Below are 18,593 nucleotides of genomic sequence, written 5' to 3' on the forward strand. Positions count from 1 at the left end.
CATCAAATATTGGAGAAACAAATTATAAATTTAGTGAATTCAAATTTCAAAAGATTTGTTCATCTTTATTACTTACCACTGAAACTCCTACGGCTAAAGTGCTGCCTTTCCTCTGCTCTCCTCTCTGCCGATCTTTGTTGACATGACTTCAGTGATGATGAGAAAATAACTGCTGCAGCCAATCGCTGGGCCCAATAGGCTCATACTTTCTACCTCAGTAAGAACATGGGGGGTAAGTAATTTTTTTTTTGTCATGTAAACCATTACCTGTCTCTATCTCAATTCTTCCTGAAAGCAGACATCCCCTTTTAATGCATTTCGTCACTGGATATACCATATTCACATTGTAGCAACAAAGATTATGTGCAGTTGTGATGCCCTTGCCTATCAGGTCATCATAGGGTATTGTGCAATCTGCCCTTCTGCACAGTATCTGTGTCGCCCTGGACAAGCCAGGGGACACAGGTAACAGCACACACACCCCCACCCCCAGCAGTTCACAGCAGACATCCCCAAAGTGATCTGCTTTCTGCCTCAGACTGACACACCAGGTGGGCGGAGTGAGGAGATGGGAACGCCCACCCTGGAGTGAGCTGACGAGAGGCAGGAAACAAGCCCAGTCTGAGTCTAGTCCTAGGAGAGGAAGAGTGAAGGTCTGCAGAGAGGCAGACAGAGCCAGGGGCCTAGGTTGGAGCCTAGGGCCTCGTAGAGAAAGTCCGGCAGACGCTAAGTGCCGTCTGCAGAGAGCCGGGGAGACAGCTGGTGGAACCGCAGGTAGCCGGGGCTGGGCAGTGTCCCCCCGGTACGGAGTCAGGGAGCCAGCTGGAAGCCGGAGTGCAGGAGAAGGGTGCACGGAAGTAGAAGAAAGGACTTACACCATCAAACTGGGTCAGGGGAGAAACAACAACCGCAGCCGTCTGAGGGTACCCGTCCATCCAGCCGAGTGTTTTACTAAGAACTGTGTCAGTGTCTCAGGCTGAGTGAGTACCACAGTGCCGCAAGGCACAGTGCTGCCCCCGCGTCCCTGCACCCACCAGGCCCTGCACCTCCCTCACCAACCCCTACCCACGGAGGGGCAACGCAACACCTAGCTGCTCCGCATCACCATCCCCGGGATCCCTATATTGAGCAGCGGTGGTGAAATCACCACAACCGTGGTTGGCGTCACGGACAATAAACTATCCCCACACCCAACAACCCCCCTTTCACTCACGGGCGAGGAGTGCCGCTCGAGAAGCCCCCAGGATCCGGCCCACAGCTCGAGCCACCACTGAGCAGCAGCCGCCGGACCCGAGCAGAAGGGGTGAGCGTAGTGTGCTGACACCCTCCTCCCCGCCCGCGACAACTTGGCATCACGAACAGGATCTTACCGCTCTGCCGTCTGGTAGAGGTGCGCCTTGTTACCGCCGGAGGTATCCGGCAGAAAAATTTCAGAAGCCGCCATCTTTGGCGCGAAAAGTTCCCGCTCGAGCGTCTTCTCGAGTAGCAGAGGCGCGAAGGCCAAAACTCCGCCCCGAGAGAGGAGGGGCCGGAAAGAGCTAAGGGGGACAGGATGGCGTCCGGCCACATGTGAACCGCGGCTGTGGAAGCAGGGACGCCAGGACTCTGCCAGCATTTGGTTCCTGGAAGAGGCCGCCGCAGTGATGCACCGACCCGTTACCCCTGTTACCGGTAGCGGAGCCCGCAGCGTCTGTGGGGGAGGACCCAGACCTGGGGTCTCCAGGCCTCACCTTTGTCACCACCCTGCCACCGGCCCCGGCAGTCCGCCCGGCCGCAACGGCAGCAAAGTACCGGTCCCGTTGACCAATCTGGAGCCGTTCCTGGACTGGGGTCAAGGGGTGCTGCCTGGGTTTTAGGGGCAGCACCAAGGCTAGGTTGTTTGGGTGGGTGACCGAAGGACCCGTTAGACTGTTATTATTAAAAGTGTTGGACTGTTACTGCCATGTTAAAGTACTGTGCATCCCGTTTTGGGAGGGTTGAAAATTGCTGTGTTAATGTTTTAATTTTTTGCAGTTTAAAAGAAAAATAAAACCGGTGATGGACGGGCAGCCCGAGGACGGTCTGCATTTTGCTAAGGGGGAATGTGTCGCCCTGGACAAGCCAGGGGACACAGGTAACAGCACACACACCCCCACCCCCAGCAGTTCACAGCAGACATCCCCAAAGTGATCTGCTTTCTGCCTCAGACTGACACACCAGGTGGGCGGAGTGAGGAGATGGGAACGCCCACCCTGGAGTGAGCTGACGAGAGGCAGGAAACAAGCCCAGTCTAGTCCTAGGAGAGGAAGAGTGAAGGTCTGCAGAGAGGAAGACAGAGCCAGGGGCCTAGGTTGGAGCCTAGGGCCTCGTAGAGAAAGTCCGGCAGACGCTAAGTGCCGTCTGCAGGGAGCCGGGGAGACAGCTGGTGGAACCGCAGGTAGTCGGGGCTGGGCAGTGGCCCCCCGGTACGGAGTCGGGGAGCCAGCTGGAAGCCGGAGTGCAGGAGAAGGGTGCACGGAAGTAGAAGAAAGGACTTACACCATCAAACTGGGTCAGGGGAGAAACAACAACCGCAGCCGTCTGAGGGTACCCGTCCATCCAGCCGAGTGTTTTACTAAGAACTGTGTCAGTGTCTCAGGCTGAGTGAGTACCACAGTGCCGCAAGGCACAGCGCTGCCCCCGCGTCCCTGCACCCACCAGGCCCTGCACCTCCCTCACCATCACTGGGCCCCGGGATCACCAACCCCTACCCACGGAGGGGCAACGCAACACCTAGCTGCTCCGCATCACCATCCCCGGGATCCCCATATTGAGCAGCGGTGGTGAAATCACCACAACCGTGGGTGGCGTCACGGACAATAAACTATCCCCACACCCAACAACCCCCCTTTCACTCACGGGCGAGGAGTGCCGCTCGAGAAGCCCCCAGGATCCGGCCCACAGCTCGAGCCACCACTGAGCAGCAGCCGCCGGACCCGAGCAGAAGGGGTGAGCGTAGTGTGCTGACACCCTCCTCCCCGCCCGCGACATATCCACTCCTCCTTGGTTATGGATCCTGGTCCTTTTGTGTTGCTAACAGCTTAGCCAGTAAAAATCCTAGGAACACTTTGCACCATACCCACCAGACACACCATTGGGGGCCTGAAGGGAATAGGGCCGCCAACATGGGGAGTTTGCAGGGGAAAGTGACAAGGAAAGGAGTTGTGCGGTGACTGTCAAGGAGAGAGGTCACGGGAGTGTGGTTGGAGGTCAGGAGCAGGGCTCCTTGTGTACAAGGTGGCAGATGTTGGTCTGGGCCTGGTAGGAGTTGGAACCCCGGTCGCAGGGGATCATGTCAAGGGGCATGGATCTGACAAGGAGGGCAGCCAGCGGCCTTGAGCCATCTCCGGGCAGGGGCCAGAGCACGACGGGGTACGTGGACCCTAGGCCGGGAAGTAGCTTCAAGCGTCCTGGTAATTTACCCGACGGGGGGTGAAGTCTTCAAGATTCATCCCTCACCAGCTCCAAAATCAGGGTACTAGCGCAATGAGGGGATAGGACTTTTCCCACAACACAGTCCATCAAATCCCACGCGTGAACCCTGAGAGCAAGCTCACTCCATTAGCCATACGGGTGAGCGGGACCCGAATAGTTCCATACTATAGGGTCCAACAAAGAGAAGGTGCCATGGAAAAGGCCACAGGCTAACAAGCAACAACAACGGCAAGGACCCACGCATGCTCCCTCCCTGCTGCAGCGGTGCTCAGAATTCTGGTTTACAAGCTGTCGGTGTCAGTATTCTTAGACTGAGTGAGTACGCTGAAAAACCCCTTCCTCTCCCCAACGGCAGCCTGTCACCAACACCAACGGGCCCAGGGGCACAAACCCCCTACCCACGGAGGGGTTAACCATCCTGCTGCTATACCACCGCCACCGGGCTCCTCCCCCAACAGCAGCGGTGGTGGTGTTATGAACTTCTAACTCCCCTGTATTTACCCCCCTTCTTCAAATTTGAGTGTCCGCGCAAACCCCCGGGTCCGGAGACCCCTCGAGCCACTGCGGCTTCGGATCCGAGCGGCTCAGCCGCTGACACGGGGGCGGTACACAGTATATTAGGTATACTGCTTGGGTACCGATACCAAGTGTACAGAGTGAAAGATAGTAAACACTAGACAAACTTCAGCGTTATCACAGTACTATTACTATCAGTTATTATGCATCAATATTAATTAAATGGTGCTGTACATATAAAAATGGTAGTGAGTAACAAAACATAAAAAAAGCGCAATAAATAAGATTAAAGGGAACCTGTCACCAGGATTTTCCCCAGATAAAGTGCGGCCACCATCAGTAAGCCCTTATATATAGCATTCTAGAATATTGTATATAAAAGCCCAGGCCGATCTGTAGCATAAAAGCAGCTTTTATTATACTCACCTGCGGGGCGGTCTGGTTCGATTGGCATCACTGTTCTCAATCCAGTGCCTCCTCTCTTCCTTCCATCGCCGTCCTCCTTCCCTGCTTCTTAATTCCTATGTCATCCACATAGTGTCTGTCACGGAACAGAGTGACAGTGGGGACACCTAAGCTGACCCTCTGTCCCTTAGCCTAGAGGTACGCTTGATGGTAGTGAGGTCTGAGTCACCAGCGTGACCCTAACACCTGTCCAAGGCACGGTTTAACTCCTCTCCCCCTCATCCACCCAAGAGGTGAGCTGGGACCATAGTATTAAACCTCACAACAAAACACAGACAGGAGAGAAACCAAAACTCGTACACATGGCAAGCAAACATAAAGGAGCGAAAATATGTGCATAGGGGAAAATCACATAACAGGGGAGAAGTAAACTGACATCCGGGAAATGTCTACACCGTACAATAAACATACCACAGATCACCAAAAAAAGATTACCACAATAAGACTGGAATCTCTGCACAAGCTGGAGCTATTATTGGCGCAGACTGCCGTGCCACCATATGCATGCAGAGCCGAACATTGCATGACAGTGTCCTCCATTGGTGCTCCTGCGCACGGGCACTTTTCTCTACTAGGGAAGCTAACAGTGTTGTCTGGAGGACATATTTTATTTTTTTTATAGCTTTTTACTCTACAGTTTGTGAGGTAGAATGTACAGAAAGAAGGTATTGTGCATATGTTTTCTATTCTTTGACTGTTAAGATTAGGGCATCAGAGACTTTTCCCTATCTTGGATCCCTTCATACTTAACAGACCGGACATTCTCACACCACTCCCTCATCTCGCCCCCTATCTGTCGGTGTCCCCCAAGGTTCCATTCGTGGACCCCTCTTCTTTTCCATCTACACCTTTAGCCTGGGACATAGAATCCCAATGCTTTCGGTATCACTTCTACGCTGATGATATGCATATCTACCTCTCTGGACCTGACATCACCTCCTTACTAACCAAAATCCCACAATGTCTGTCTGCTATTTCATCCTTCTTCTCTGCTCGATTTCTAAAAATGAACATGGACAAAATGGAGTTCATTATCTTTCATCCTCCTTTCTCAACATCCCCAACAAGCCTATCCATCAAAGTTGATAGCTGCTCACTCACCCCAGTCTTGCAGGCTCATTGCCTTGGTTTACCCCTCGACTTTTTCAAGCTACACATCCAAACTGTTACGGTTGCTGCGAGCACTGGAGACTATGTCCAGATTTCTTGCTACTGCACATGTGCGAGCGCTGGAGACTAAGTCCAGATTTCTTGCTACTGCACATGTGCGAGCGCTGGAGACTAGAGTTGAGCGCGGTTCTAGGTTCGAGGTTCTCCAGTTCTAGGCTCGAGTGATTTTGGGGGCTGTTCGAGATCAAACTAGAACTCGAGCTTTTTGCAAAAGCTCGATAGTTCTAGATACGTTCGAGAACGGTTCTAGCAGCAAAAAGCAGGGCTTTTTACAGCTACAGTGTGCAGGAGCCATCGCTGGCAGCCTGCCAGAAGCTGGTAACCAAGATAAACATCGGGTATCCAACCAAAGCGCTTTGGTTAGTAACCCGATATTTATCCTAGTTACGTGCAGGAAGCCCACACTTCCCCGCTCAGCTCGCTCCACCCCCTCCTGCCCGCGGCATGTACACATACATACATACATACACACACACACACACACACACACACACACACACACACTCTGCACACACACTCTGCACACATGGTCCCGCTCGGCTTACCTGCTGTGATGAAGTCCCACCATCCCGACCTCAGCGCTGTCACTGTCCTCCATGGCCGCCGCTTGTTGTCACATTACCTTCTCTCGCTTCCGACCCGAGACTGACTAGCGGTGACGTCACGGGCCTCTCGCGATACTTGGTGTGAAGGCACCGGTCATTGAACTCAGTGACAGGGGCTGTCAGTGTGCTCGAGATCAGCGCAGGTAATGTACCTCGCTGACAGCAGCACTTGTCATGCCCTGCAGTGACCTGGGCTGACCCATTGATGTTAGCTCAGGTCACTGCATTGCTCTCCCAGCCAATGGGGAACATCCTGCTCTTCATTGACTGGGACAGTGTGGATCGTCATGGCAACCCCTTGGATTACACCAGACCTGGATTTGTTTTTCATTCTAATAAATTGGTTAAAGAGGGAATGTTTTGGGGAGTGTTTTTTCAAATAAAAATGTGTTTGTCGTCTATTTTTTTTTATTACTGACTGGGTTGGTGATGTCTGGTATCTGATAGACGCCTGACCTCACCAACCCCAGGGCTTGATGCCAGGTGACATTACACATCTGGTATTAACCCCATATATTACCCCGTTTGCCACCGCACCAGGGCGCGGGATGAGTTGGAGCGAAGCACCAGGATTGGCGCATCTAATGGATGCGCCACTTCTGGGGCGGCTGCGGCCTGCTATTTTTAGGCTGGGGAGAGTCCAATAACCATGGACCTCCCTAGTCTGAGAATATCAGACCCCAGCTGTCTGCTTTACCTTGGCTGGTGATCCAATTTTGGGGGACCCCTACGTGTTTTTTTTTTTAATTATTTATTTAATTTAAAATAACAGCGTGGGGTGCCCTCAGTTTTGGATTACCAGCCAAGGTGAGGTTGCCAGCTGTGGTCTGCAGGCTGCAGCCGTCTGCTTTACCATAGCTGGCTACAAAACTAGGGGGAACAATACGTCATTTTTTTTTTCATTTTTTTGGCTAAATACAAAGCTAAGCACCCCTTAGTGCCACATGAAAGGCACCAAAGGGTGCTCCACTTTTTCTCCACTTTTTCTCCATTTTTTCTCCACTTTTTCTCCATTTTTTCTCCACTTTTTCTACATTTTTTTCTCCATTTTTTCTCCACTTTTTCTCCACTTTTTCTCCATTTTTTTCTCCACTTTTTCTCCACTTTTTCTCCACTTTTTCTCCACTTTTTTCTCCACTTTTTCTCCACTTTTTCTCCATTTTTTCTCCACTTTTTCTCCACTTTTTCTCCACTTTTTCTCCATTTTTTCTCCACTTTTTCTCCATTTTTTCTCCACTTTTTCTACATTTTTTTCTCCACTTTTTCTCCGTTTTTTTCTCCACTTTTTCTCCACTTTTTCTCCACTTTTTCTCCACTTTTTCTCCACTTATTCTCCACTTTTTCTCCACTTTTTCTCCACTTTTTCTACATTTTTTCTCCACTTTTTCTACATTTTTTTCTCCATTTTTTCTCCACTTTTTCTCCACTTTTTCTCCACTTTTCTCCATTTTTTTCTCCACTTTTTCTCCACTTTTTCTCCACTTTTTCTCCATTTTTTTCTCCACTTTTTCTCCACTTTTTCTCCACTTTTTCTCCACTTTTTCTCCACTTATTCTCCACTTTTTCTCCACTTTTTCTCCACTTTTTCTACATTTTTTCTCCACTTTTTCTACATTTTTTTCTCCATTTTTTCTCCACTTTTTCTCCACTTTTTCTCCACTTTTTCTCCACTTATTCTCCACTTTTTCTCCACTTTTTCTCCACTTTTTCTACATTTTTTCTCCACTTTTTCTACATTTTTTTCTCCATTTTTTCTCCACTTTTTCTCCACTTTTTCTCCATTTTTTTCTCCACTTTTTCTCCACTTTTTCTCCACTTTTTCTCCATTTTTTTCTCCACTTTTTCTCCACTTTTTCTCCACTTTTTCTCCATTTTTTTCTCCACTTTTTCTCCACTTTTTCTCCACTTATTCTCCACTTAGTCTCCACTTTTTCTCCACTTTTTCTCCACTTTTTCTCCATTTTTTTCTCCACTTTTTCTCCATTTTTTTCTCCACTTTTTCTCCACTTATTCTCCACTTATTCTCCACTTTTTCTCCACTTTTTCTCCACTTTTTCTCCACTTTTTCTCCACTTTTTCTCCACTTATTCTCCACTTTTTCTCCACTTTTTCTCCACTTTTTCTCCATTTTTTTCTCCACTTTTTCTCCACTTTTTCTCCACTTTTTCTCCACTTTTTTCTCCACTTTTTCTCCACTTTTTCTCCACTTTTTCTCCATTTTTTCTCCACTTTTTCTCCACTTTTTCTCCATTTTTTTCTCCACTTTTTCTCCACTTTTTCTCCACTTTTTCTCCACTTTTTTCTCCACTTTTTCTCCACTTTTTCTCCATTTTTTCTCCACTTTTTCTCCACTTTTTCTCCACTTTTTCTCCACTTTTTCTCCACTTTTTCTCCATTTTTTTCTCCACTTTTTCTCCACTTTTTCTCCACTTTTTCTCCACTTTTTTCTCCACTTTTTCTCCACTTTTTCTCCATTTTTTCTCCACTTTTTCTCCACTTTTTCTCCACTTTTTCTCCATTTTTTCTCCACTTTTTCTCCATTTTTTCTCCACTTTTTCTACATTTTTTTCTCCACTTTTTCTCCGTTTTTTTCTCCACTTTTTCTCCACTTTTTCTCCACTTTTTCTCCACTTTTTCTCCACTTATTCTCCACTTTTTCTCCACTTTTTCTCCACTTTTTCTACATTTTTTCTCCACTTTTTCTACATTTTTTTCTCCATTTTTTCTCCACTTTTTCTCCACTTTTTCTCCACTTTTCTCCATTTTTTTCTCCACTTTTTCTCCACTTTTTCTCCACTTTTTCTCCATTTTTTTCTCCACTTTTTCTCCACTTTTTCTCCACTTTTTCTCCACTTTTTCTCCACTTTTTCTCCACTTATTCTCCACTTTTTCTCCACTTTTTCTCCACTTTTTCTACATTTTTTCTCCACTTTTTCTACATTTTTTTCTCCATTTTTTCTCCACTTTTTCTCCACTTTTTCTCCACTTTTTCTCCACTTAGTCTCCACTTTTTCTCCACTTTTTCTCCACTTTTTCTCCATTTTTTTCTCCACTTTTTCTCCATTTTTTTCTCCACTTTTTCTCCACTTATTCTCCACTTATTCTCCACTTTTTCTCCACTTTTTCTCCACTTTTTCTCCACTTTTTCTCCACTTTTTCTCCACTTATTCTCCACTTTTTCTCCACTTTTTCTCCACTTTTTCTCCATTTTTTTCTCCACTTTTTCTCCACTTTTTCTCCACTTTTTCTCCACTTTTTTCTCCACTTTTTCTCCACTTTTTCTCCACTTTTTCTCCATTTTTTCTCCACTTTTTCTCCACTTTTTCTCCATTTTTTTCTCCACTTTTTCTCCACTTTTTCTCCACTTTTTCTCCACTTTTTTCTCCACTTTTTCTCCACTTTTTCTCCATTTTTTCTCCACTTTTTCTCCACTTTTTCTCCACTTTTTCTCCATTTTTTCTCCACTTTTTCTCCATTTTTTCTCCACTTTTTCTACATTTTTTTCTCCACTTTTTCTCCGTTTTTTTCTCCACTTTTTCTCCACTTTTTCTCCACTTTTTCTCCACTTTTTCTCCACTTATTCTCCACTTTTTCTCCACTTTTTCTCCACTTTTTCTACATTTTTTCTCCACTTTTTCTACATTTTTTTCTCCATTTTTTCTCCACTTTTTCTCCACTTTTTCTCCACTTTTCTCCATTTTTTTCTCCACTTTTTCTCCACTTTTTCTCCACTTTTTCTCCATTTTTTTCTCCACTTTTTCTCCACTTTTTCTCCACTTTTTCTCCACTTTTTCTCCACTTTTTCTCCACTTATTCTCCACTTTTTCTCCACTTTTTCTCCACTTTTTCTACATTTTTTCTCCACTTTTTCTACATTTTTTTCTCCATTTTTTCTCCACTTTTTCTCCACTTTTTCTCCACTTTTTCTCCACTTATTCTCCACTTTTTCTCCACTTTTTCTCCACTTTTTCTACATTTTTTCTCCACTTTTTCAACATTTTTTTCTCCATTTTTTCTCCACTTTTTCTCCACTTTTTCTCCACTTTTTCTCCATTTTTTTCTCCACTTTTTCTCCACTTTTTCTCCACTTTTTCTCCATTTTTTTCTCCACTTTTTCTCCACTTTTTCTCCACTTTTTCTCCATTTTTTTCTCCACTTTTTCTCCACTTTTTCTCCACTTATTCTCCACTTAGTCTCCACTTTTTCTCCACTTTTTCTCCACTTTTTCTCCATTTTTTTCTCCACTTTTTCTCCATTTTTTTCTCCACTTTTTCTCCACTTATTCTCCACTTATTCTCCACTTTTTCTCCACTTTTTCTCCACTTTTTCTCCACTTTTTCTCCACTTTTTCTCCACTTATTCTCCACTTTTTCTCCACTTTTTCTCCACTTATTCTCCACTTTTTCTCCATTTTTTCTCCACTTTTTCTACATTTTTTTCTCCATTTTTTCTCCACTTTTTCTCCACTTTTTCTCCAATGTTTCTCCATTTTTTCTCCACTTATTCTCCACTTATTCTCCACTTATTCTCCACTTTTTCTCCACTTTTTCTCCACTTTTTCTCCATTTTTCTTCTCCACTTTTTCTCCATCTTTTTCTCCACTTTTTCTCCATTTTTTTTCTCCATTTTTTCTCCATTTTTTTCTCCACTTTTTCTCCACTTATTCTCCACTTATTCTCCATTTTTTTCTCCACTTTTTCTCCACTTTTTCTCCACTTTTTCTCCATTTTTTTCTCCACTTTTTCTCCACTTTTTCTCCACTTATTCTCCACTTATTCTCCACTTATTCTCCACTTTTTCTCCACTTTTTCTCCACTTTTTCTCCATTTTTTTTCTCCACTTTTTCTCCATATTTTTCTCCACTTTTTCTCCATTTTTTTTCTCCATTTTTTCTCCATTTTTTTCTCCACTTTTTCTCCACTTATTCTCCACTTATTCTCCATTTTTTTCTCCACTTTTTCTCCACTTTTTCTCCACTTTTTCTCCATTTTTTTCTCCACTTTTTCTCCACTTTTTCTCCACTTTTTCTCCACTTTTTCTCCACTTTTTCTCCACTTTTTCTCCACTTTTTCTACATTTTTTCTCCACTTTTTCTACATTTTTTTCTCCATTTTTTCTCCACTTTTTCTCCACTTTTTCTCCACTTTTTCTCCATTTTTTTCTCCACTTTTTCTCCACTTTTTCTCCACTTTTTCTACATTTTTTTCTCCACTTTTTCTCCACTTTTTCTCCACTTTTTCTCCATTTTTTTCTCCACTTTTTCTCCACTTTTTCTCCACTTATTCTCCACTTAGTCTCCACTTTTTCTCCACTTTTTCTCCACTTTTTCTCCATTTTTTTCTCCACTTTTTCTCCATTTTTTTCTCCACTTTTTCTCCACTTATTCTCCACTTATTCTCCACTTTTTCTCCACTTTTTCTCCACTTTTTCTCCACTTTTTCTCCACTTTTTCTCCACTTATTCTCCACTTTTTCTCCACTTTTTCTCCACTTTTTCTCCATTTTTTCTCCACTTTTTCTCCACTTTTTCTCCACTTATTCTCCACTTTTTCTCCACTTTTTCTCCACTTTTTCTACTTTTTTCTCCACTTTTTCTCCACTTTTTCTCCACTTTTTCTCCACTTGTTCTCCACTTTTTCTCCACTTTTTCTCTATTTTTTCTCCACTTATTCTCCACTTTTTCTCCACTTTTTCTCCACTTTTTCTCCACTTTTTCTCCATTTTTTTCTACACTTTTTCTCCACTTTTTCTCCATTTTTTCTCCACTTGTTCTCCACTTTTTCTCCACTTATTCTCCACTTATTCTCCACTTTTTCTCCACTTTTTCTCCACTTTTTCTCCACTTATTCTCCACTTATTCTCCACTTTTTCTCCACTTTTTCTACTTTTTTCTCCACTTTTTCTCCACTTTTTCTCCATTTTTTTCTCCACTTTTTCTCCACTTTTTCTCCACTTTTTCTCCAGTTTTTCTCCACTTTTTCTTCATTTTTTTCTCCACTTTTTCTCCACTTTTTCTCCACTTTTTCTCCACTTGTTCTCCACTTTTTCTCCACTTTTTCTCCATTTTTTCTCCACTTATTCTCCACTTTTTCTCCACTTTTTCTCCACTTTTTCTCCATTTTTTTCTACACTTTTTCTCCACTTATTCTCCACTTTTTCTACACTTTTTCTCCACTTTTTCTCCACTTTTTCTCCACTTTTTCTACACTTTTTCTCCACTTTTTCTCCACTTTTTCTCCACTTTTTCTCCATTTTTTTCTCCATTTTTTCTCCACTTTTTCTCCACTTTTTCTCCGTTCTTTTTCTGTGGTCGGTCTACCCATTAGCTCTGCCATGCATACTGTAGCTCTACACCTACTGCACATGTTACTTTATGATTGACATCTCTTTCGTACTAGAGCTGTCTAAGCCTACTCTGACCCCATATTTGTCATTACTATATTCCACTTTTTCTCCACTTTTTCTCCATTTTTTCTCCACTTATTCTCCACTTTTTCTCCATTTTTTCTCCACTTATTCTCCACTTTTTCTCTCCACTTTTTCTCCACTTTTTCTCCATTTTTTTCTCCACTTTTTCTCCACTTTTTCTCCACTTTTTCTCCATTTTTTCTCCACTTTTTCTCCATTTTTTCTCCACTTTTTCTACATTTTTTTCTCCACTTTTTCTCCGTTTTTTTCTCCACTTTTTCTCCACTTTTTCTCCACTTTTTCTCCACTTATTCTCCACTTTTTCTCCACTTTTTCTCCACTTTTTCTACATTTTTTCTCCACTTTTTCTACATTTTTTTCTCCATTTTTTCTCCACTTTTTCTCCACTTTTTCTCCACTTTTCTCCATTTTTTTCTCCACTTTTTCTCCACTTTTTCTCCACTTTTTCTCCATTTTTTTCTCCACTTTTTCTCCACTTTTTCTCCACTTTTTCTCCACTTTTTCTCCACTTTTTCTCCACTTATTCTCCACTTTTTCTCCACTTTTTCTCCACTTTTTCTACATTTTTTCTCCACTTTTTCTACATTTTTTTCTCCATTTTTTCTCCACTTTTTCTCCACTTTTTCTCCACTTTTTCTCCACTTATTCTCCACTTTTTCTCCACTTTTTCTCCACTTTTTCTACATTTTTTCTCCACTTTTTCTACATTTTTTTCTCCATTTTTTCTCCACTTTTTCTCCACTTTTTCTCCACTTTTTCTCCATTTTTTTCTCCACTTTTTCTCCACTTTTTCTCCACTTTTTCTCCATTTTTTTCTCCACTTTTTCTCCACTTTTTCTCCACTTTTTCTCCATTTTTTTCTCCACTTTTTCTCCACTTTTTCTCCACTTATTCTCCACTTAGTCTCCACTTTTTCTCCACTTTTTCTCCACTTTTTCTCCATTTTTTTCTCCACTTTTTCTCCATTTTTTTCTCCACTTTTTCTCCACTTATTCTCCACTTATTCTCCACTTTTTCTCCACTTTTTCTCCACTTTTTCTCCACTTTTTCTCCACTTTTTCTCCACTTATTCTCCACTTTTTCTCCACTTTTTCTCCACTTATTCTCCACTTTTTCTCCATTTTTTCTCCACTTTTTCTACATTTTTTTCTCCATTTTTTCTCCACTTTTTCTCCACTTTTTCTCCAATGTTTCTCCATTTTTTCTCCACTTATTCTCCACTTATTCTCCACTTATTCTCCACTTTTTCTCCACTTTTTCTCCACTTTTTCTCCATTTTTCTTCTCCACTTTTTCTCCATCTTTTTCTCCACTTTTTCTCCATTTTTTTTCTCCATTTTTTCTCCATTTTTTTCTCCACTTTTTCTCCACTTATTCTCCACTTATTCTCCATTTTTTTCTCCACTTTTTCTCCACTTTTTCTCCACTTTTTCTCCATTTTTTTCTCCACTTTTTCTCCACTTTTTCTCCACTTATTCTCCACTTATTCTCCACTTATTCTCCACTTTTTCTCCACTTTTTCTCCACTTTTTCTCCATTTTTTTTCTCCACTTTTTCTCCATATTTTTCTCCACTTTTTCTCCATTTTTTTTCTCCATTTTTTCTCCATTTTTTTCTCCACTTTTTCTCCACTTATTCTCCACTTATTCTCCATTTTTTTCTCCACTTTTTCTCCACTTTTTCTCCACTTTTTCTCCATTTTTTTCTCCACTTTTTCTCCACTTTTTCTCCACTTTTTCTCCACTTTTTCTCCACTTTTTCTCCACTTTTTCTCCACTTATTCTCCACTTTTTCTCCACTTTTTCTCCACTTTTTCTACATTTTTTCTCCACTTTTTCTACATTTTTTTCTCCATTTTTTCTCCACTTTTTCTCCACTTTTTCTCCACTTTTTCTCCATTTTTTTCTCCACTTTTTCTCCACTTTTTCTCCACTTTTTCTACATTTTTTTCTCCACTTTTTCTCCACTTTTTCTCCACTTTTTCTCCATTTTTTTCTCCACTTTTTCTCCACTTTTTCTCCACTTATTCTCCACTTAGTCTCCACTTTTTCTCCACTTTTTCTCCACTTTTTCTCCATTTTTTCTCCACTTTTTCTCCATTTTTTTCTCCACTTTTTCTCCACTTATTCTCCACTTATTCTCCACTTTTTCTCCACTTTTTCTCCACTTTTTCTCCACTTTTTCTCCACTTTTTCTCCACTTATTCTCCACTTTTTCTCCACTTTTTCTCCACTTTTTCTCCATTTTTTCTCCACTTTTTCTCCACTTTTTCTCCACTTATTCTCCACTTTTTCTCCACTTTTTCTCCACTTTTTCTACTTTTTTCTCCACTTTTTCTCCACTTTTTCTCCACTTTTTCTCCACTTGTTCTCCACTTTTTCTCCACTTTTTCTCTATTTTTTCTCCACTTATTCTCCACTTTTTCTCCACTTTTTCTCCACTTTTTCTCCACTTTTTCTCCATTTTTTTCTCCACTTTTTCTCCACTTTTTCTCCATTTTTTCTCCACTTGTTCTCCACTTTTTCTCCACTTATTCTCCACTTATTCTCCACTTTTTCTCCACTTTTTCTCCACTTTTTCTCCACTTATTCTGCACTTATTCTCCACTTTTTCTCCACTTTTTCTACTTTTTTCTCCACTTTTTCTCCATTTTTTTCTCCACTTTTTCTCCACTTTTTCTCCACTTTTTCTCCAGTTTTTCTCCACTTTTTCTTCATTTTTTTCTCCACTTTTTCTCCACTTTTTCTCCACTTTTTCTCCACTTGTTCTCCACTTTTTCTCCACTTTTTCTCCATTTTTTCTCCACTTATTCTCCACTTTTTCTCCACTTTTTCTCCACTTTTTCTCCATTTTTTTCTACACTTTTTCTCCACTTATTCTCCACTTTTTCTACACTTTTTCTCCACTTTTTCTCCACTTTTTCTCCACTTTTTCTACACTTTTTCTCCACTTTTTCTCCACTTTTTCTCCACTTTTTCTCCATTTTTTTCTCCATTTTTTCTCCACTTTTTCTCCACTTTTTCTCCGTTCTTTTTCTGTGGTCGGTCTACCCATTAGCTCTGCCATGCATACTGTAGCTCTACACCTACTGCACATGTTACTTTATGATTGACATCTCTTTTGTACTAGAGCTGTCTAAGCCTACTCTGACCCCATATTTGTCATTACTATATTCCACTTTTTCTCCACTTTTTCTCCATTTTTTCTCCACTTATTCTCCACTTTTTCTCCATTTTTTCTCCACTTATTCTCCACTTTTTCTCTCCACTTTTTCTCCACTTTTTCTCCATTTTTTTCTCCACTTTTTCTCCACTTATTCTCCACTTTTTCTCCACTTTTTCTCCATTTTTTCTACACTTTTTCTCCACTTTTTCTCCACTTTTTCTCCACTTTTTCTCCATTTTTTTCTCCATTTTTTCTCCACTTTTTCTCCGTTCTTTTTCTATGGTCGGTCTACCCATTAGCTCTGCCATGCATACTGTAGCTCTACACCTACTGCACATGTTACTTTATGATTGACATCTCTTTCGTACCAGAGCTGTCTAAGCCTACTCTGACCCCATATTTGTCATTACTATATTGTCCTTGTACTGTATTATGACATTTGTATCATGTGTTTCATTTCTTGCTGTGTTGCAATTTTTTTGCTGCATCCCAATTGTACATCTACATTGTTCGAGTTTATGTTATTGTTCTCTCACTCTTATGTGATACTGATTATTGTCATTTTTCATGATTACATGCAGATAAGTCCAATCTGACGAAGGCTCAGGCCGAAACGTCATTTGTAACTTATTTTGGACAAAAACATATATGCTTATGAAAAAAAATTTTTTCTTAATACGGACCAATAAAGAGTGATTTTGCATTACTATCCGTTGTGACTTACTGACTTAGTCTGGGAGATTTAGAGTGCCGAGGTTACTCACTAATTTTATCTATTATTACCTCTGAGCACCTATATACCAGTGAGCAGAGCGTCCTCTACAGTAGTTCTCCTGATTAGGCATGCCCTTACCTCATGAGCAGGGCATTGCAGCTTTGGTAGCAACCATTACGACATGGACTCTGCTGCTGTGGACCCGAGAAGAGTGAGTGCAGATTCACTGCACCCACACTCCTCACATGAAGGGTCCGCACTCCTAGAAAATGGGGGATACGTTCCCAGAGTGTCTCCCCCCCCATATTCTAGACGGTCCAGAGTCGTCGTGGGACCCCTTTATTTTTTTTCTTACAATAAATTGGTGAAAGAGGAAATGTTTTGGGGACTGTTTTTTCAAATAAATTTCTTTTGTCGATTTTTTTTTTTTGTTAGTTCTGACAGTTTATGATGTTGGGTATCTAATAGACGCCATGACATCACAAACTGCTGGGCTTGATCTCAGGTTACTTTACAGCTAGTATCAACCCGATTTATTACCCCGTTTGCCACTGCACCAGGGCACGGGATGAGCTGGGGTGAAGCGCCAGGATTGGCGCATCTAGTGGATGCGCCACGTCTGGGGTGCCTGCGGCCTGCTATTTTTAGGCTGTGAAGGCCCAATAACTATGGACCTTCCCACCCTGAGAATACCAGACCACAGCTGTCCGCTTTACCTTGGCTGGTGATCCAATTTGGGGGGGACCCTACTTTTATTGTGTAATTATTGATATTTATAAAATAATTATAAAAAAGAGCCTGAGGGGACCTCCACATTGGATCCCCAACCACGGTAAAGCTGCCAGCTGTGGTCTTCAGGCTACAGCCGTCTGCTTTACCCTAGCTGGCTATCAAAAATGGGGGGACCCAACGTCATTTTTTTTTTTTAACTTTTTTTTAAATAGAAAAAATTAATGGGCTTCCCTGCATTTTGATTGCCAACCAAGGTAACGGCAGGCAGATGGGGGTGGCAACCCATAGCTGTCTGCTTTATCTGCGCTGAGAATCAAAAATACCGCGGAGCGCTACGTCATTTTTTTAAAGATTTATTTTTACAGCACTGTGATGTCCAGCAATCAAAATACAGGGAAGCCCATTTTATTTTTAGTTATTTAAATAAATAATTAAAAAAAATATATATAGGCTCCCGCTGCATTTTTTGTATTGCTAGCTAAGGGTAATCCAAGCAGCTACTGGCTGCTAACCCCCACTGCTTGGTGTTACCTTCACTGGCAATGGAAAATCCAGGGAAGCATTTTTTATTTTTTTTGCCAAAAAACTACAAAAAAAAGACGTGAGCTTCGCCATATTTTTGTATGCTAGCCAGGTATAGCAGGCAGGTGCTGGAAGAGTTGGATACAGCGCCAGAAGATGGCGCTTCTATGAAAATGCCATTTTCTCAGGCGGCTGCAGACTGCAATTCGCAGCAGTGGGGCCCAGAAAGCTCAGGCCAACCTGTGCTGCGGATTCCAATCCCCAGTTGCCTAGTTGTACCTGGCTGGACACAAAAATGGGGCGAAGCCTACGTCATTTGTTTTCTAATTATTTCATGAAATTCATGAAATAATAAAAAAAGGGCTTCCCTTTATTTTTGGTTCCCAGCCGGGTACAAATAGGCAACTGGGGGTTGGGGGCAGCCGTACCTGCCTGCTGTACCTGGCTAGCATACAAAAATATGGCGAAGCCCACATAATTTTTTCAGGGGGCAAAAAACTTCTGCATACAGTCCTGGATGGAGTATGCTGAGCCTTGTAGTTCTGCAGCTGCTGTCTGTCTGTATGGAGAAGAGCAGACAGCAGCTGCAGAACTACAAGGCTCAGCATACGCCATCCAGGACTGTATGCAGAATTTTTTTGCCCACCAAAAAAATGACGTGGGCTTCGCCATATTTTTGTATGCTAGCCAGGTACAGCAGGCAGCCACGGGCTGCCTCCAACCCCCAGTTGCCTATTTGTACCCGGCTGGGAACCAAAAATATAGGGAAGCCCGTTTTTTTTTAATTATTTCACTTATTTCATGAAATAATTAAAAAACAAAT

This window comes from Anomaloglossus baeobatrachus, chromosome 1 (assembly GCF_048569485.1).
Source record: "Anomaloglossus baeobatrachus isolate aAnoBae1 chromosome 1, aAnoBae1.hap1, whole genome shotgun sequence".
NCBI lineage: Eukaryota > Metazoa > Chordata > Amphibia > Anura > Aromobatidae > Anomaloglossus > Anomaloglossus baeobatrachus.